The 21646-nt window shown below is 36.7% G+C and overlaps 2 pseudogenes; one reads left to right on the forward strand and one right to left on the reverse strand.

Moving 5' to 3' along the window:
* Positions 1-880: 880 nt before the first annotated feature.
* Positions 881-5446, reverse strand: LOC131825645 (olfactory receptor 5H8-like; annotated as a pseudogene).
* A 3170-nt stretch (positions 5447-8616) lies between these two features.
* On the forward strand, positions 8617-20350 carry LOC131825646 (claudin domain-containing protein 1-like; annotated as a pseudogene).
* Positions 20351-21646: the final 1296 nt, after the last annotated feature.

Consider the following 21646-nt stretch of genomic DNA (forward strand, 5'->3'; position numbering starts at 1 on the left):
ATGCCACTCCTGTGTGCTCTCTCTTCCTAAAATAAATAAATAAAATCTTTAAAATTTACTTATAAAAACAACAACTTACTAATCAGCACATAGCAAATATATAATCTGCCAGGGTTATATACAATCTATATAATATGTATGTAGGTATCTTTGTATATCATTCATTTTGTACATATACATATATGAGTACAATATGCATATAGATATATACAGTTCTAGGTACATATGCCATATATAATAATCTGGTAGATATGACAATCCATAAAAAGTTGCTGAAGTGGGATATTATTTAGTCAATGTTTTGGAAGTAAGAATATCAATAGGATGTAGAAGAAGCAAGAAAACTACAGCAAATGGCAGAAATGAGCAGTCTTAGTGTGAAGACCTCAGTTATAACAGTAGAATGGTGTAGGTAATCAGTGGTGAGAGAGGAAGGGCAGAGGTGAACCTAAAATCTGATCACTCATTATACTTTTTGGTCTCTGTTCACTCAAATACAACCCTGACTCCAATGTGGAATGAATGTAATGTGAGTCTTTGGGGTACATAGCTCTATGGTTGTCAGATATATCATATTCAAATTCTTTTTTAAAGTAATTACCCTATTTCAATGCTTAATACATTTATGAAGCCACACTGAAACACGCAATCATGTGAAATATTTTGTTTCCTTTTAAATTATCTTTACGTCATGAACACTTGATTAAGATTCCCTCTATCTTTGACTTCATATACATATATTTGTTTTGTAATCTCACCTTAAGTCATTTAAACATTAGGACAATTACAGCTGCAAAAAATGAACACTAATCAACACCTAGTAAGAATGAAATCTGTACAATTTGTCATTCTAGTGAAATGAGAAATAATAATGTGAATTCTAAGAATTTCTCTTCAATATTTTCCTCAAAGAATCTATGACTTTCTTATTTCTCAAACTGTAGATAATTGGATTTAACAAGGGAATTATGATAGTGTAAAATAAAGAGTCCATCATATCTTGGTCTTCTGATTGTGTAGATATGGGGCACACATACATGTAGACAAGAGCACCGTAGTATAAGGAGACAGATAAGAGATGGGCTCCACAGGTAGAGAAGGCTTTCTTTATGTCTTGTAGAGACTTTTTTTTTTTTTAAAGATTTTATTTATTTATTTATTTGACAGAGAGAAATCACAAGTAGATGGAGAGGCAGGCAGAGAGAGAGAGAGGGAAGCAGGCTCCCTGCTGAGCAGAGAGCACGATGCGGGACTCGATCCCAGGAACCTGAGATCATGACCTGAGCCGAAGGCAGCGGCTTAACCCACTGAGCCGCCCAGGCGCCCGAGACTTCTTTTTTAAGACTGTAGAGAGAGCTAGTGTGTAGGAGATAAGAACTATCAGAATGGTGAACATTTGTATTGACCCAGCAAAAACAAATACTGTCAGATAATTGACAGAAGGGCCAGTGCAAGAAATCTTAAGTAATGGTATAATGTCACAGTAAAAGTGATGTATTATGATGGAATTGCAGAAGGTTAATCTGAATAAGAAAGAAATATGAATTATGGCATGATGTAGGCCACATAAAGTGACAAAACTAACAAGCGGATGCACAGTGTCTTGGACATAATCACTGGATAATGTAATGGTTTGCAAAAGGCCAAATAGCGATCATATGCCATTGTTGCCAGCAGAAAGCATTCCACTGTAATACTTACTGCAAAGGAAAAAAAATTGTATCATGCATTCTGAAAGAGATATCATTTTGATCTGCCAAAAAAGTTGACCAGCATCTTGGGGGATACTGTGGATGATATCCAAGCATCCACAAATGCCCAGCTCCCAGGAAATAAGTACATAGGGATGTGAAGCTGAGAGTCATCCCATATGAGAGCAATTAGGCCAGAACTTTAGGAACAAGGGGATTTGCCACTGCGGTTCATATGTGAGTCCTGTGAGAATCAAATCTGTCAGCAACGTTACATTTCCAAGTCCTTTTCTATGTTCCTTTTCCATATCCTCACTGGATAATGAGTTGCCTGAAATGAAATTTAGTAAATTGGAAAAAAGTCTCTCAATTTATAACAAGAAAATATAGAAAGTAGAGTTGAAATAAAATTATGCACATCAGAACACCATCTCAATTTTGTTTATTGCCTCTCTATTGATTGGAAACTATTGTATGGTCTTTGAAATAAGTGGAATTATTTCAATTTTTTAAATGTGCAACAATGAACAGAATTGGAAAAATGAAGGACATTGTAGTACATCCTAAATTTATGGGACAGGATCTGCATAATTTGGAAATTTTATGTTTGGAATGTGGATGTAGGGTAAAGGGAAAAGAATCTTGAAGGGCTTCAGTAATAAAATGAGTTAAATGGCATATGGAGGATCATGAACATTTTTCATTAGGGAATAAGCATGCACTGAAACTAAGAGAAAAGAGTAGTAATAGTAGATACTTTCTAAAATGAATATATGGAGGTGTAGGAAATAGACTGCAGAGAGTTTGAAATTAGGATCAGGAATATTAGTAAAAAAGTTACTACTACTCAATGTTGTCAAACGAGAACCTATAGAAAAATGTCAAATCTATATTTTGCATTAAATGTCCTCCAGATCACACATTCTGGGGAAAGTTTTATGCAAAATATAGATTTGAAGTTTCACTGTAGACATTGATTTAGTGAGTCAATTATTAAGGCTAATAATCTGTATTCTCTTTGAACTCGAAGTGAACCAAGCACATGTGACATGGCTAATCTGTGTGTGAAATGACATTGAGATTGGTGGGAAGATGAAGAGACAGAAGGAAAGTGTTCAGAAGATAGATGCAGTGCCTCTCTGACATATTACAGGGTTGGTCAGTGAAGAATAGAATCATCATTTGGCAACTGGGTAGATTTTCATCAAAATTTGATTGAGAACTCAGATGTAGTGGCCAGTTTGTGGGCATCAGTGCGTGTGTACTTTGTAGTTTGAGTCTACTGCAGATCATGAATTGAAAATCATTGGGTAGACTGAAGGCATAGTTATGTATGACCTATCTATTGGAGAATACATAAAGTGAAGAGAATGGTGAATAACTGAATTGACAATGTATACTAAAGTGAAGTGAAGTTATATATCTCCTTTAGATAGCCAAACTGATCCTCCTTTCTACCACATAATTTTGATGCTAGCAAACTCTAACACCCATTGTGGGACCCAAGAGTGCTATGGTTGGCTTTCCTAGCTCCCTGACATCTAAAGTGAGGGGACATGATGTAGGTTTGACAACTCTACATCAGTCACACTAGAGTTGAAATTTGGAATGAGGGAGGAAAAGGGACAAGGACAAAAGATAATCTGAATTGCAAAGGCAGCCAAGGCACAATATGAAGGTTCCAGCAAACGCACCCTGCATCCACACCAGTGATTCTGTCCATGTGAACAGTGGAATTCTCACATAGCAGTGGTGACAACAGCCCTCATGGAGTCAATGTTGGAATATAATTTTTGCTATTGGCAGATGACCATGCTTGCTTCTGTTCCTGCCCATTTTTTCTCAGAAGATTCCTTTAATTTACCAGCATTTCCATGTAAGATTCCATTCCAAAAAATTAATTTCTTGTTGAAACTAATAGTTCTGACTGGCAGAGAATAAAGACAAGGAGAGACCAGGAAAGGATACTGAGCAGATTGATCAAGATAAATGTCATGAACACAAAGAGAGGAAGATAGTCAAGAACGTCAAAGAAAATTATGGTGCCAATCACTAAAATAAATGCTCTGGCAGGATAAGGAGTGAACAACTGTGATTAAGCATGGAAGCTGAGAAATGGCTCTAGTGAGACCAATTTCTGTCATGTGATGCAGTAGAGGCCAGAGCATAATGAGCAGTGAGTGGGAAACAACTGCACAACAGTGAGAAGGGAAGCAAGATTAAAATATTCAAAGAATTTGGACAAGAGTTGTTATAAGTCTACTGTGGGTGGACAAATAAAACATTTTTCCTTGATATTGCTTTATTAAAATTTTTCAAAAGAGAGAAATGGAGAGAAAGCCATAAAAAGAAGAAAGAAGACTGCATAAGAAGTTTGGGTGGGTGAAGATCACAACATGCAGGAACAGAAATAAGCAGAGAATAATACACACATGGTTAGTAAGTGTAGGAAATACAAGCAGAAAAGAAAGATTAAGAATCTATCAGGGGTGACCGGGTGAGTCAGTGGGTTAAGAGGCAGACTTTTGATTTCACTTCAGGTCATGATCTCAGATTCCTGGGATTAAGCCACACATTGGACTATGCACTCAGTGGGGCATCTGCTTGAGAATTCTCTCTCTCTCTTTCACTCTGCCCTTTTACCTACTTGCACTCTCTCTCTCTTTTCCTAAAATAAAGAAATAAATCTTTAAAAGAAAAAAAGAATGTATCAGAGAAAGACTATAGACAACAAAAATGTAAAGGCCCAGGGTTTAGGGACAAATGTTTATTATAACCCTGGGTGTTGTTTAAAGTTGTCAACAATAGGAATCTTTTCTTTCCTTATTTTATTCCAATTTCCAAATTTATTTTTCTATGGAATATCTGTATGTAACAGATTTTCTGGTAAAATTTTACATCACAAACTTTGCTCATAAATATATTAGCACTGCCTGAAAGGTTTTTCATATTTAAAAGTTGCTTCACATTTGCTATAACAGTGATTAGGACTGACTTTTTCTAGAAATCCTTATGGTTTTATTTGAGAACACCTTTTCTCTACCAGTGTTTTCACAGAATAAAATTGTGGCAGAATGGAGTAGAATACAAGTGATATAAATAACAAAGCTACTAATTTCACATGATAAAGGTATTTTTATTGGGAAAAAAAACTCCTTTCTAGGCAATTCCAAATCACTAAATAATGAAAAAATCTCAAATTCAGTTTGTGTGGGTACTTATTAAGCTATAAATGCTGGAAAGAGAAGTGAAGAAGCACCTACTGCCTATTTCCTGCTACATGTATATAAATAGTCAATGAAATGCTTGTCAGAAGTGGGAGATAGCATAGAGTTAATACACAATTGACCTACATTAAATGTCTGAATGAGAAAATGTGATCAGTTAAATGTAATGGAGCTTTTAATCAGAATAAGCAAAAAGACTACTGATGTAGGAATCATTATGAAATGCTATTTAAATGTAGTTTAAATTGTTTAACACTCTAGTCAATGAATACTTATAAATTCCTTAGAGATATGTTAAGAAATAATAAAACATTGTTAAAGGAAGTAATTCAGTCTTACATCTATGTTGCTTACTAGAGGAGAGTCATTAAGATTTAATATGTAAATTATTCAGTATTTGTTTTCCATTACTCACCTGGCTTATTGGCTCTTGTAAACCCAATGTACAATTATTATAAATGTAAGAGTATATCAAATTTATATATAAAGCATAATAAATTTTATAGTAATCATTTCTGTCTTACCCATATCTTATAAGAAATTGAGAAAATTCTTTTGAAGTGTTAGGTTTTCTAAAGGAGATAAGAAATACAGTAGCACTGAAATGACCACAACATGTGTAGTAACTTCTCATACACTGGTTCACTTTGGAGCTTCCTTTAAGAAGCTCAGGAGAATGTTGTTTATACCAATTTGTTTCAAGCACAAGAGTCAACCCGTTGTACAACTGTGGGCTTTTTGTCAGAATAAGAAGGAATGAAGAACTAAAATTCTCCCAATAGTACCTAAGGCTTCCCTTTAGGACAAAACTAAATTATTCTTCTGTGCATTGTAAACTTGAACATGTGTGAAAAGTCCAGGTAACTCATAGGGCATTATAGACTCTGAAATCATAAACATCAAGTCATCATCGATATTATATTTTATGCCCCATTTTCCACTACTAATGACACCTCTGACATATTTATACAAATTTTAATATATAAATGTTGATGCTCTGAGTGCTTTGATTAGTATGATCACATCTGAGCCAATTGTACATGATTTTAATGAGGCCAAAGTTCTGCATTCCCTTCAGGGGAAACTCAAATACAGGTGTCCTTCTCTTGCAAAATGCAGGTCATGTTCCAGAACTACACTGAAGCCTCATACTTTCATTTGTAAATAGGTGAGAAATCTTACTTCACAGAGGTGCAAAGGACCATAGTAGGAGGTGCCATATATCAATGCTTCTCAAATATTAATGCCTGTGAATTTCCTAGGAATTTTCCTAAAATGCAGATTCTCTTTTGATTGGTCAGGGAGGATGTCCAAAGTTTTCATTAACAATGTGATGACCTGGATATTTGCCACCTTTAGGACCTTCCATCCTTGGAGGGCCTAGATGGTCTCAGAGCTAGATCATTGGAGAAGCACATAAAGAAAAGTGGTAAATGTAGCTGGCATCAAAAGAGAAGCAAGAGGAGCCAGATAGGATGAGAAAGACCAACATGGTTGGGCTCACATGGGGTCTGGAGGCTAGGTCAAGCCCTTTGTTCTTGTTCCCACTTTTAAGGACAACTAGTGAGATATTTTGAAAATGGTGGTAAGGTGTTCGTATTTACCTTTAAGCATGAAGAGAGAAGTGACATAATGTTCACTCAGAAAATAATGACATTATATGTGTCAAAAGAGTACAATGTACAAATAGCAACATTTTCATTTAGGATCTAAAGAGGAATAAAAGTGCTTAATCTCCACATGGGACTTGATGGCAGCCAGGGGGAAACAAAGGGCTTATATTTTGGTGGAGTCATAAATCATTTATTGTGTGCTTAGACTTTGCTTGTGAAAGCCAAAGAAAATGGGGGAAATAAACTACATAGATAAAATAGAAGCCCTGTCAAAACTCAGTAGGAGGGTGTATAAGCAATATGTGTACCAGAAATTTCAACATAATCCAAATGTGAGTTAAAATTAATTCTTCTCAGGGCACCTGGGTGGCTCAGTGGGTTAAAGCCTCTGCCTTCAACTCTGGTCATGGTCCCAGGGTCCTCGGATTGAGCCCTGCATTGGGCTCTCTGCTCAGCAGGGAGCCTGCTTCCTCCTCTCTCTCTCTGCCTCTGCCTACTTATGATATCTGTCTGTCAAATAAATAATAAAATCTTTAAAAATAAATAAATATCTCATTGTGGTTTTGATTTGTATTTCCCTGATGCCAAGTGATATGGAGCACTTTTTCATGTGTCTGTTGGCCATCTGGATGTCTTCTTTGCAGAAATGTCTGTTCATGTCTTCTGCCCATTTCTTGATTGGATTATTTGTTCTTTGGGTGTTGAGTTTGCTAAGTTCTTTATAGATTCTGGACACTAGTCCTTTATCTGATATGTCGTTTGCAAATATCTTCTCCTGTGAAGTGTGTAAACCTGGTGATTCACAGACCTGGGGATAAAAATATATGTATATAAAAAATATATGTTTATAAAAAATAAAAAATAAAAAAAAAAAAAAAAAAGTTTTTGTTTCCAAAAAAAAAAAAATAAATAAATAAATAAATAAATAAAATTAATTCTCTTCAATTTTGTGTATTTATCTCTCACCTCATATTGTGGTCCATCTATGGGTACAAAAGTCTATATTGCTGCTTTCAATATTAGAAGTCTTCTCAATTTTAGTTATTCTCTTAAAGATATTTATTTATTTATTTATTTAAGAAAGAGAGAGAGAGAGAGCACAGAGGAAGCATGAGAGGGAGAAGCAGACACCCCACTGAGCAAGAGCTGGATGCAGGACTCAATCCCAGGACCCTGACATCATGACCTTAGCAGAAGGCAGATGCTTAACCAACTGAGCCACTCAGGTGCTGCTCAACTTTAGTTATTTTAAATGGTGAGCCAGTGTATCTCACTAAGTCATGTGCATTTTCCCAATGATGAATTTTGTTGAACATATTTTTGTGTCTCTGTTTGATATCTGCATATCTTGTTTGCAGAAGTGTCTACTGAAATATTTTCTATTTCTAAATTGAGATATATTTCTTATTTTTTAGCTTTGAGATTCTTCTTATATTCTGCTTATGAGGCTCTTATCAGATACATGATTTGCAAATATTTATTCAAGGACCTTGATCTTCTTTCCCTGCCATAAGCTATCACATTTATTCCTAATGAAGCAGCAACTGTAGACCTATTGGTAGACACTTGTGTTGAGAAATATATTCAACAAAATTCAAGGCTCTTATATCTAGGTGAAATTTCTAGCAATCCAGCAATGGGTCATGGGGAGACATCTCTTCTAAGGTAAAGGATAAGTTGCTGCATCTGGCCCTCTTACAACCAAGAGAAAGGTAAAACACCTTTTGGGGTCTGTGGATTTGGATCCTATGTCATCTTCATTTGGGTCTATTATACGAACCCACTTACCAAGTGTCCAGGAAAGCTATTAGTTTTAAGTGTGACTATGAACAGGAGAAGGATTTACAAAGGTGTTAACAGCTGTACAAGGTGCTCTACTCCCTGGGTCACATGATCCACCAAAACTAATGGTAGTTCAAGGCATAGTGGGAGATAAGGACACTTTTTGGGGACTTAGGCAGGCCTCTGTAGGCAAATCACAGCACAGGCCCCTAGGTTTAGAACTAAGCCATGCTATCACTACAGGCAATTACTCTCCAATTGAAAACTAGAAAGATGGAACTAGAAAAAACTAGAACTGGTAGGATGGATTTATCATTAACTGAAATGGGTAAGAGGGTGGTTTGAGGAGTAGCTTTGGCAAAGAAAATCAAAGTTCCTGTTCATTTAGGTCTTTGTCTTCTCCGCCTTCCTAGTCTTCTTGCATATCTATTCTCATTCATTTTACTGCTCCAATTTTTCTTTTCCTTCCTTCTGCCCATGACTTTAAAGCCTACTGCTGTGAACTACTGGCATTCATTGAGCATCAGTGAATCCTGTGTGTCACTCAAGGCCAAAGAGGTTGTTGTCCTCTGGGAACATCTTTCTATATCACTTTTTATTTCAGAGAATAATTACTGAAAGAGATTTTTTGTTAAAGATTTATAATTCAAACAACAAGCAGTCATTGATATTTGTGTTGCAGATTTATTTGATGTAGTCACAAAGTGCATAAGTTTCACACCAAATGAGCAGTTCATGGAGAAATTTGTTGATCTTAGAAACCATAGTAGAGGGTAGAGCTTCAAACCTATGAGTACATTGATCTCAGCAGTACAGTTGGGGGAAAAAGGAAATAAATATGCTGGTTGTTGATCTCTGTTATTGACCCAGATGAGTCAGTACATTGCCTCAGCTTGGAATAAGTGGTATCCCAGTAAACTCTGTTCTGTTGATAACATACTTTAATGTTAGATAATAACTTACCAAATTGGAAATATGAAGTTGAAAGAAGCAGCGAACACATTGGATGAAGAATATACACATCCCCAAAATATGTCATTACTGGGCCATTTTAAAGAGTAAATTTTTATTTTATTTTTAACTTACAAAGAAATTTTACTTTCTGTTCTCTTTTTAAAATTTTTAAAATTTATTTTCAGTGTAACAGTATTCATTGTTTTTGCACCACACCCAGTGCTGCATGCAACCCATGCCCTCTCCAATACCCACCACCTGGTTCCCCCAACCTCCCACCCCCAGCCCCTTCAAACCCCTCAGATTGTTTTTCAGAGTCCATAGTCTCTCATGGTACACCTCCCCTTCCAATTTCCCCCAACTCCCTTCTCCTTTCTAACTCCCCTTGTCCTCCATGCTATTTGTTATGCTCCACAAATAAGTGAAACCATATGATAATTGACTCTCTCTGCTTGACTTATTTCACTCAGCATAATCTCTTCCAGTCCCATCCATGTTGCTACAAAAGTTGGGTATTCATTCTTTCTGATGGAGGCATAATACTCCATAATGTATTTGGACCACATCTTCCTTATCCATTCCTCCATTGAAGGACATCTTGGTTCTTTCCACAGTTTGGCAACTGTGGCCATTGCTGCTATAAACATTGGGGTACAGATGGCCCTTCTTTTCACGACATCTGTATCTTTGGGGTAAATACCCAGGAGTGCAATGGCAGGGTCATAGGGAAGCTCTATTTTTAATTTCTTGAGGAATCTCCACACTGTTCTCCAAAGTGGCTGCACCAACTTGCATTCCCACCAACAGTGGAAGAGGGTTCCCCTTTCTCCACATCCCCTCCAACACATGTTATTTCCTGTCTTGCTAATTTGGGCCATTCTAAGTGGTGTAAGGTGGTATCTTAAGGTGGTTTTAATTTGAGTCTCCCTGATGGCCAGTGATGATGAACATTTTTTCATGTGTCTGATAGCCATTTGTTTGTCTTGATTGGAGAAGTGTCTGTTCATATCTTCTGCCCATTTTTTTGATATGCTTGTCTGTTTTGTGTGTGTTGAGTTTGAGGAGTTCTTTATAGATCCTGGATATCAACCTTTTGTCTGTTGATAACAAGTAAATGGATCATGATCAGCAACTCCTGAATCTACTCTTCATATTCTTTTTCCCCCCTATTAGAACAGTGCACCTTGTAATAAGTTTTTTTCCCCTCCTCCCATCCCTCAGCGGCATCCAGGAAAAATAGTCAATTGAAGTTTGTGCCCATGAATTATTAAGATATTTCCAACTTCTCTGAGGTAAAGAGATTTATGTGATGAAACTAACAGCTTTGTTTTAAATTTTTAGTTAACATATAATGCACTATTTGCTTCAGGAGTACAGGTCTGTGAATCAACAGTCTTACATGAATCACAGCACTCACCATAGCACATACCTTCCCCAATATCCATAATCCAGCCACCTCATCCCTCTCCCACCACCATCTTCAGAAACCCTCACTTTGTTTCCTGAGATTAAGAGTCTTATGATTTTTCTCCCTCCCCAGTCGCATCTTATTTCATTTTTCCCCCTCTTCCCCCTAGGACCCCTACCTTGCCTCTCAAATTCTGCACATCAGAAAGATCATATGATAATTGTCTTTCTCTGATTGATTTATTTGGCTTAGCATAGTACCCTCTAGTTCCATCCAAAACATTTAAAAGGCAAGATTTTGTGGGGGTTTTTAATGACTGCATATTATTCCATTTTATACACACACACACACACACGCACACACACACACACATACCACATCTTTATACATTCATCTGTTGATATACACCTAGGTTCTTTACATAGTTTTGCTGTTATGGACATTGCTGCTATCATCATTCCTGTGCACGTGCCCCTTCAGTTCACTACATTTCAATCTTTAGGGTAAACAGCCAGTACTGTGATTGCTGGGCAGTGAGGTAGCTCTATTTTCAAATTTTTCATGAATCTTCACACTGTTTTCCAGAGTGGCTGCATCAGCTTGCATTGCCACCAACAGTGTAGAAAGGTTCCCCTTTCTCTGCATCTTTGCCAACATCTGTCATTTCTTGACTTGTTAATTTTAACCATTCTGACTGGTGTGAGGTGGTATCTCATTGTGGTTTTGGTTTGTAGTTCCCTGATGCTGACCACTGTTGAGCACATTTTCATGTGTCTCTTGGCCATTTTGGATGTCTTCTTTGCCGAAATGTCTGTTCATGTTTTCTGCCCATTTCTTGATTGGATTATTTGTTCTTCAGGTGTTGAATTTAATAAGTCCTTTATAGATTTTGGATACTAGCCTTTTGTCTGATATGTCATTTGCAAATATCTTTCCCCATTCTGCCAGTTGTCCTTTGATTTTGTTGACTTTTTCCTTTGCTGTGCAAAAGCTTTTGATCTTTTTTTTAAATTTATTTTTTATTTATTTTCAGCATAACAGTATTCATTATTTTTTCACCACACCCAGTGCTCCATGCAATCCATGCCCTCAATAATAACCACCACCTGGTACCCCAACCTCCCACCCACCGGCCAATTCAAACCCCTCAGATTGATTTTCAGAGTCCATAGTCTCTCATGGTTCACCTCCCCCTCCAATTTCCCGTAACTCCCTTCTCCTCTCTAACTCCCCATGTCCTCCATGCTATTTGTTACACTCCACAAATAAGTGAAACCATATGATAATTGACTCTCTCTGCTTGACTTATTTCACTCAGCATAATCTCTTCCAGTCCCATCCATGTTGCTACAAAATTTGGGTATTCATCCTTTCTGATGGAGGCATAATACTCCATAGTGTATATTTATAGCAACAATGGCCACGGTCGCCAAACTGTGGAAAGAACCAAGATGCCCTTCAACGGACGAATGGATAAGGAAAAGCTTTTGAACTTGATGAGGAACCAATAGTTCATTTTTGCCTTTTCTTCCCTTGCCTTTGGCATGTTTCTAGGAAGAAGTTGCTGCAGTAGAGGTCGAAGAGGTTGCTTCCTGTGTTCTCCTCAAAGATTTTGATGGATTCCTGTCTCACATTGGTCCTTCATCCATTTTTGAGTCTATTTTTGTGTGTGGTATAAGGAAGTGGTCCAGTTTCATAATTCTGCATGTGGCTGTCCAATTTTCCCAAGACCATTTGTTGAAGAGGCTGCCTTTTTTCCATTGGATATTGATTCTGGCTTTGTCAAAAATTAGTTGGCCATAGAGTTGATGGTCCAATTCTGGACTCTTTATTCTGTTCCATTGATCTCTGTGTCTATTTTTATGCCATTAGCATACTGTCTTGATGATGACAGCTTTGTAATAGAGTGTGAAGTATGAATTGTGATACCATCAATGTTGGCTTTATTTTTCAACATTCCTCTGGCTATTTGGGGTCTTTTCTTGTTCCATATAAATTTTAGGGTTATTCCATTTCTTTAGGTGGGGGGGAAGGTGGTATTTTGATAGGGATTGCATTACATGTGTAGATTGCTTTAGGTACCATGGACCTTTTCACAATATTTGTTCTTGCAATCCATGAGCATGGAATGTTTTTCCATTTCTTTGTGTCTTGCTCAATTTCTTTCATGAGTAATCTATAGAACAAGAAAGTTCTCAAGTACACAACCTAACCCTACACCTGAAGGAGCTGAAGAATAAATAGCAAAGAAAGCCCAAATCCTGAAGGACCTGGAGAAAGAACAGCAAAGAAAGTCTAAACCTAACAGCAAAGAAGGCCTCAACCTAAACCAGAAGTAATTAAGATCAGAGTAGAAATCAATTAAATAGAAACCAAAAGAACAATAGAACAAATCAACAAAACTAAGAGCTGGTTCTTTGAAGGAATTAATAATAATTACTTCTCGGCCTTTTGGCTAAGATCAAGTGTGAAGGAATTAATAAGACTGATAAACCCCTGGCCAGACCTATCAAAAAGAAAAGAGAAAGGACCCAAATAAATAAATAAATAAAGTCATGAATGAAATAAATAAAGTCATGAATGAAATAAATAAAGTCATGAATGAAAAAGGAGAGAGCACAACCAACACCAAAGAAATATAAACAATTATAAGAGCATATTATGAACAACTATACACCAGAAAATTTGACAATCTGGAAGAAATGGATGCATACCTAGATACATATAAACTACCAAAACTGAACTAGAAAGAAACAGAAAACCTGAACAGACCCATAACCAGGAAGGAGATGGAAGCAGTCAACAAAAATCTCTCAACAAACAAGAGACCAGGGCCAGACGGTTTCCTAAGGGAATTCTACCAAAGATTTAAAGAAGAATTAAAAGCTATTATCCTGAGTCTGTTCCAAACAATAGAAATTGAAGGGAAACTTCAAAACTCATTTTATAAGGCCAGCACTACCTTGATCCCAAAACCAGACAAAGACCCCGCCAAAAAGGAGAATTACAGACCAATATCCTTGAGGAACACTGATGTGAAAATTCTCACCAAAACTCTATCCAATAGGATCCAACAGCACATTTAAAGGATTATTCACCACGACCAAGTGAAATTTACTCCTGGACTGCAAGTTTGGTTCAACATCCACAAATCAGTGTGATATAATACATTAACAAAAGAAAGAACAAGAATCATATGATCCTCTCAGTAGATGCTGAAAAATATTTGACAAAGTACAACATTCTTTCTTGATAAAAACTCTTCACAATGCAGGAATATGGGGTACATACCTCAATTTCATCAAAGTCATCTTTGAAAACCCACAGCGAATATCATTCTCAATGGGGAAATACTGAGAGTTTTTCCCCTAAGGTCAGGAACACAGCAGGACTGTCCACTATCACTACTGCTACTCCAAATAGTACTAGAAGTCCTAGTTCAGCAATCAGACAACAAAAAGAAATAAAAGGCAAATAAGTCAGCAAATAAGAAGTCAAACTCTCACTCTTTGCAGATGATGTGATACTTCAATGTGGAAAACCCAAAAACGACACTCCAAAAGTGCTAGAATTCATACAGGAATTCAGTAAAAAGGGTCAAGATATAAAATCAATGCACAGCAATCAGTTGCATTTTTATACACCAACAGGAAGATGGAAGAAAGAGAAATTAAGGAATCAATCCCATTTACAATTGCACCTAAAGCTATAGGATACCTAGGAATAAACTTACCTAAAGAGGCAAAAAAAATCTTTACTTATATAGGAAATTTAGATAAGTAGTAAATTACTGGATTTGCGATAAACATTTCAGTAATCTGAGTTCAGATAAGGATATCTGAAAAATATTGATTTCAAGCTCTATGTGAGTCAAAGTTCAGGGCTACGAAAAATGTTAATCCAGTCTTATGCAGTATTAACAAAAGTATAGATATCAAAATAATGAATATATTTATTAGGAGCATTCCGTTCTTTGATGGTCAGACTACCTAGGAAATATTGTTTTCATATTTGGACCTAATATACAAGCCACAGAGACTTTCTGGAGCTTATGCATAGAATGACCATGTCACGAGAAGGAGTATTGAATAAATATGGCAAATAGAGTTGACCCTTGAATAATGTAAGGGTTAGGAACACTGTCTCCTTCACTTAGTCAAAAATCCACATGTAGCTTTTAACTCCCCCAAAGCATAACTACGAACAGCTCACTGTTGATCAGAAGCCTTACCAATAACATAAAATGGTCAATTGAGACATATTTTGTATATTATGAGCATTATATGTTGTATTCTTACATAAAGTAAGTTAGAGAAAAAAGAATGTTACTATGAAAATCATAAGGAATAGAATATACATTTATAGTACTGTTCTATTAAAAATCTGCATATATGTCAGCCTGTACACTTAAACAATATTATTCAAGGTATTCAATTTTGTATTGCAAATATATAGGAAGAAGTTTATTGTTGACAGAGTTTGAAGGGAAACTGGAGAAAAGACTTGTGTAGTTCCAAAAAATAAATCGAGCCCTAGAAAGTTGAATTTGGTTTAACGTTGATATTAAGACATTTCCAATAATTAAAATAATGTAAAAATGGGAGGGGTTGGTTTGTAAAGTCATCAGCTATCATCCCATGTTGTTGAGATATTTATGGTAATTAAAGCTGCCATTTATTGATTGCTGAGATCCTCTGTTTTATGCCTTATGTATATATTCAATAAGTCTTTCACAATCACCATTCATTTACTTTTTATTCCTGTCTTGGAGAACCTATAATGTTATATACTTATTTGTATGAGGAACCAGAAGGTTTTGCTTCAAATGCTGGATCTGCCATTTACTGTGTTATCTTGTACAAGTTATTTGTACTTCTTGCCTCATTCCCTTCATTTATAAAATTTATAAATCCTTCATAGGGCTTTAGGGAGGATTAATACACAGAGCATGTGCAGAACAGTGCCTAACAGAGTGAGCCTCGGTAATTGTTAACTGTTAGTGTCCTTTTACTTTTATCGGATAGCATCTGTTTGAACAAAGTGCTTTAAAGAAGAATCCCTGGGGTGCCTGGGTGGCTCAGTGGGTTAAAGCCTCTGCCTTTGTCTCAGATCATGATCCCAGGGTCCTGGGATCGAGCCCTGCATGGTGCTCTCTGCTCAGCAGGGAGCCTGCTTTCTCCTCTCTCTCTCTGCCTGCCTCTCTGCCTACCCGTAATTTCTGTCAAATACATGAATAAAATCTTTAAAAAAATAAAGAAGACTCCCCAATATTAATGTATTACTTTCTCACTATTTAAAAAAAAAAGAGATTCTAAAATTTATTTTAGAGAGAGAGAGAAGGAGAGAGATAACATAAGCAGGGGGAGGGGCAGAAGGAGAAAGAGAGAGAATTCTTTTGTTTTTAATCAATTTTTAATTTTTTTATAAACATATAATGTATTTTTAGCCCCAGGGGTACAGGTCTGTGAATCACCAGGTTTACACACTTCACAGCACTCACCATAGCACATATCTTCCCCAATGTCCATAACCCCACCACCCTCTCCTGACCCCCCTCCCCCCAGCAACCATCAGTTTGTTTTGTGAGATTGTCTTTTATGGTTTGTCTCCCTCCCGAGTCCATCTTCTTTCATTTATTCTTCTCCTACCCCCTTAACCCCCCATGTTGCATCTCCACTTTCTCATATCAGGGAGATCATATGATAGTTGTCTTTCTTTGATTGACTTATTTTGCTGAGCATAATATACTCATTCCAACCACGTTGTCGCAAATGGCAAGATTTCATTTCTTTTGATGGCTTCATAGTATTCCATTGTGTGTGTGTGTGTGTGTGTGTGTGTGTGTGTGTGTGTGTGTGTGTATACCGTCTCTTCTTTATCCATTCATCTGTTGGTGGACATCTAGGTTATTTCCATAATTTGCCTATTTTGGATATTGCTGCTATAAATATTCTGGTGCACGTGCCCCTTCGGATCACTACATTTTATATATTTTATATATACCCAGTAGGGCAATTGCTGGGTTGTAGGGTAGCTCTATTTTCAGCCTTTAGAGGAACCTCCATGCTGTTTTCCAGAGTGGTTGCACCAGCTTGCATTCCCACCAACAGTGTAGGAAGGTACCCCTTTCTCCACATCCTCGCCAGCATCTGTCATTTCCTGGCTTGTTAATTTTAGCCATTCTGACTGGTGTGAGGTGGTATCTCATTGTGGTTTTGATTTGTATTTCCCTGGTGGTGAGTGATATGGAGCACTTTTTCATGTGTCTGTTGGCCATCTGGATGTTTTCTTTGCAGAAATGGCTGTTCATGTCCTCTGCCCATTTCTTGATTGGATTATTTCTTCTTTGGGCATTGAGTTTGCTAAGCTCTTTACATATTTTGGATACTAGTCCTTTATCTGATATGTCATTTGCAAATATCTTCTCCCATTCTGTCAGTTGTCTTTTGGTTATATTAACTGTTTTCTTTGCTGTGCAAAAGCTTTTGATCTTGATGGAATCCCAATAGTTCATTTTTGCCCTTGTTTCCCTTGCCTTTGGCAATGAATGTTCCTAGGAAGAAATTGTAGTGGCTGAGGTCGAAGAGGTTGCTGCTGTGTTCTCCTCAAAGATTTTGATGGACTCCTTTCTCACAATGTGGTCCTTCATCCATTTTGAGTCTATTTTTGTGTGTGGTGTAAGGAAATGGTCCAATTTCATTTTCCTGCATGTGGCTGTCAAATTTTCCCAACACCATTTGTTGAAGAGGCTATCTTTTTTCCACCAGACATTCTTTCCTGCTTTGTTGAAGATTAGTTGACCATAGAGTTAAGGGTTTATTTCTAGGCTCTCTGTTCTGTTCCATTGATCTGTGTGTCTGTTTTTGTACCAGTACCATACTGTCTTGATGATGAAAGCTTTGTAATAGAGCTTGAAGTCCAAAATTGTGATGCTACCAATTTTGGCTTTCTTTTTCAATATCTCTTTGGCTATTCGAGGTCTTTTCTGGTTCCATATAAATTTTAGGATGATTTGTTCCGTTTCTTTGAAAAAGATCAATGGTATTTTGATAGGAACTGCATTAAATGTGTAGATTGCTTTAGGTAGCATAGACATTTTCACAATATTTATTCTTCCAATCCAGGAGCATGGAAAATTTTTCCATTTCTTTGTGTCTTCCTCAATTTCTTTCGTGAGTACTTTATAGTTTTCGGAGTATAGATTCTTTGCCTCTTTGGTTAGGTTTATTCCTACGTATCTTATGGTTTTGAGTGCAATTATAAATGGGATTGACTCCTTAATTTCTCTTTCTTCTGTCTTGTTGTTGGTGTAGAGAAATGTAACTGATTTCTGTGCATTGATTTTATATCTTGATACTTTACTGAGTTCCTGTATAAGTTCTAGCAGTTTTGGAGTGGAGTCTTTTGGGTTTTCCACATATAGAATCATATCATCTGCAAAAAGTTATAGTTTGACTTCTTCTTTGCCAATTTGGATGCCTTCAATTTCTTTTTGTTGTCTGATTGCTGAGATTAGGACTTCTAGTACTATGTTGAATAGCAGTGGTGATAATGGACATCCCTTTCATGTTCCTAACCTTAGCAGAAAAGCTTTGAGTTTTTCTCCATGAGAATGGTATTTGTGGTGGGTTTTTCATAGATGGCTTTGATAATATTGAGGTATGTGTCCTCTATCCCTACACATTAAAGAGTTTTGATCAGGAAGGGATGCTGTACTTTTTCAAATGCTTTTTTAGCATCTGTTGAGAGTATCATATGGTTCTTGTTCTTTCTTTTATTTATTTTTTTAAAGATTTTATTTATTTATTTGACTGATGGAGATCACAAGTAGGCAGAGAAGCAGGCAGAGAGAGCGGAGGAAGCAGGCTCCCTGCTCAACAGAGAGCCCGACATGGGGCTTGATCCAGGACTCTGGGATCATGAACTGAGCCGAAGGCAGAGGCTTTAACCCACTGAGCCACCCGGGCATCCCTCTTCTTTCTTTTGTTAATGTATTGTATCACATTGGTTAAGAGAGAGACTCTTAAGCAGGCTCCCTGCTGAGCATGGAATCATCACAGGACTCTTTCTCAGGACCCTGAGATCACCACATGAGCAGAAACCGAGAGTGAGATGCTCAACCAACTGCACCATCAAGGGGCCCTTCCTTTCTCACTTTTTGAGAAAAGATCTAATTAGCCCATGAAACTGTCATTGTGAAAAAACTGTCTGAAATTGTGGTAATATACCTTTTTTTTCCTTTTTTTCAAAATCAGATCTTTGACCCTTTTCAAAATCAGATCTTCAGCCTTGCCAGTTCCTTTCACCTTTTTTGTCTAGATTTAATGTGCTTTGGAGCTGTGATTGGATTTTGTGCTTCCGTTTGCCAGAGTTTGATATTTGTGGTGGGTTGCCACCACCATTGCCACAGGCATTCTCCATCTCCTTGAAGGTTAGTCTTGCCATTATACATAACTTTTATCTTCTTCCTGTTTCTTTAGAGACTGAGAGTCATAATCCTTTTTTTTTTTAATTTTTTATTTCTTTTCAGCATAAGAGTATTCATTGTTTTTGCACCATACCCAGTGCTCCATGCAATCCGTGCCCTCCCTAATACCCACCACCTGGTTCCCACAACTCTCACCCCCGACCCCTTCAAAACCCTCAGATTGTTTTTCAGAGTCCATAGTGTCTCATGGTTCACCTCCCCCTCCCAATTTCCCTCAACTCCCTTCTCCTCTCCATCTCCCCTTGTCCTCCATGTTATTTGTTATAATTCTGAAACAATCCCATATTGTTGCCCTGTCATGTTGCCTGAAATCTCTTACTATGCTCTCATCTAGTTAAGTTTTGTTTTCCTCCAAGGTCTGTGTACACTGGGCTCACTGAGTTATGTTGCTGGAACTGAGCTACTCCACCAGAAGCTAGAGCTGCCTGAAAATGTGTCTGGTGAATCTGGATGGTTCTTCTGCCTGACTTGTGTCTCAGTTCCCTTACAGTTCATGGCTTCTGATCTCTTCATCTGGGTTGCTCATACCAACAGGAAAGAGTATACCTTAATGAAAGCATTTCATGTGGAATGGGTGAGAAGCTGCCTACTTTGCAATTGCCATTTTTGTTATTTCTCAATATTAATATTTCCCCTTGTCTCCCCCCCCTGCATTGTTTTTGATTTAATTTTTTTTCTTTGTGGATATTCCATTTTATCCTGAAAATCCATTCTATTTATTCAGACATTTGTTTATTAATACCACTAAAATGTATGTGGATTATTCTGAATTTGAGTCCATCTTTTTTTTTTTTTTTTTTTTTTTAATTTTTTATTTTTTATAAACATATATTTTTTATATACATATATTTTTATCCCCAGGTCTGTGAATCACCAGGTTTACACACTTCACAGCACTCACCAAATCACAGAGTCCATCTTTTAAACAAACTAATCTGGGTTTAGAGTCCAGACAGCAAGAAATGGGTAAACACTTGCCTCACATTTGTGAAAGAAAACCGATAGTGGGAAATTAATCCAAACACATCTACTGAAGTCTGTTAGACTTTTCAGTAAATAACTATCTGTTGAACTAGAAACTCTTTAGTGTCTCTGAGAAACTTCTCATTGTTGTCAGAACCTATGGTCGCTTTGCCATTGTAGATAGCCAGTCAGCCAGAGCATTAATGCTCTTTTCAAAGACTTAAGTGATATAAAATAAGAAGCTTATCTAAGATCCTTTTCCCCAAATATGTGCATACAGCTTTATTCAAGGTGAAGTATGACAGCTGTCTAATCAAACTGTGTCTGTCTACAAGAATGGAAGCGAAAAATACAGTGTTTACTTGAAATTTTAACTTTGTAAACTATAAGAATTCCAATTCAGCCAGATAAGAGGATTAACCTTATTTTACTTCACCTTTTCTGTTTTTTGTCTTTTTGTTTCTTAGCTTTCCTTAACATCAGTAGGATTTTCAGTACAACCAAACCATTTTGGACTTTTGCTCCCTGCCTCCTCACACATCAGGCTCATTAAGAGTACTTTCTTTCCAAAACTACTTTGGGTCACAGAGCAAAATTTTCCAACTCCTATCTTATTTATTCTAGCTCAGTACCATGAAGAAGTTTCCTCCATAATGACCCACTGGAGCTTAGAAAACCTACCAAAAGACCTAAAGCTTTGGGTGCTCATTGATTTACAACTAAAGTTTTTATTTCTTGTGGTAAAATAAAGTACCTTCCTTATCTAAATCCTTTCCTGGTGTGTATCAACATTATTTAACATTTTCTAATTCAGTCATTTTTAATAAATATGTCTATAAACATTGAACTTTTAAAAAATATTATTTATTTATTCCATTACTGTAGATTTGACAGGTTTTTAAAAATGTAACTTAGTAACTTATTATAATATCCTAAATCTGTCCTTTTTAAAATAAAATAAAAAAATGAGAAGAAACTCAATTGTGTGTCACGTTTGAGTTGATTTAAATGTCAATATTTTAGGATAAAGAAGTACAGGATTCTGAACAAGTATATCTGTGGTTCTTCAAAAAATGTCTTGTTTCTGGAGTCTCTGTTTTACATTCCAAAAAATATGGGAACTCCTTGCCCCATTAGTAAATAAGAGCCTCTTCAACCATTATGTTTCAGAGTTTTAAAAACATGTTTTCAGCATATTTTTGTCACCCTGTGTGTCCTGTTTAATGTGGATAGATTTTAAAAAAGTCATATAAAAGCTGTGGGTATTTGTGTTCTATAGCACAGAAATAATCAAGTCTGCTTCTGACTTACAGTAGAGCCAGTACTACTCTGCAGCTGATTATTGCCTATGCAGTTGCTGCTTACTCACTTTTCTACCTCTTCCTCACTCTTCAAGTATCATGACTTTCATCACCTTCCGTAGAAGGCAGAACACCTAAACAAAGATGCAAAGCATTTGAACATGGGTTTTTAAATTATTGACTAACATGGCATTGTTGTATTAGGAAGTTATTTATTTA

Source organism: Mustela lutreola, chromosome 2 (genome assembly GCF_030435805.1).
Source record: "Mustela lutreola isolate mMusLut2 chromosome 2, mMusLut2.pri, whole genome shotgun sequence".
NCBI lineage: Eukaryota > Metazoa > Chordata > Mammalia > Carnivora > Mustelidae > Mustela > Mustela lutreola.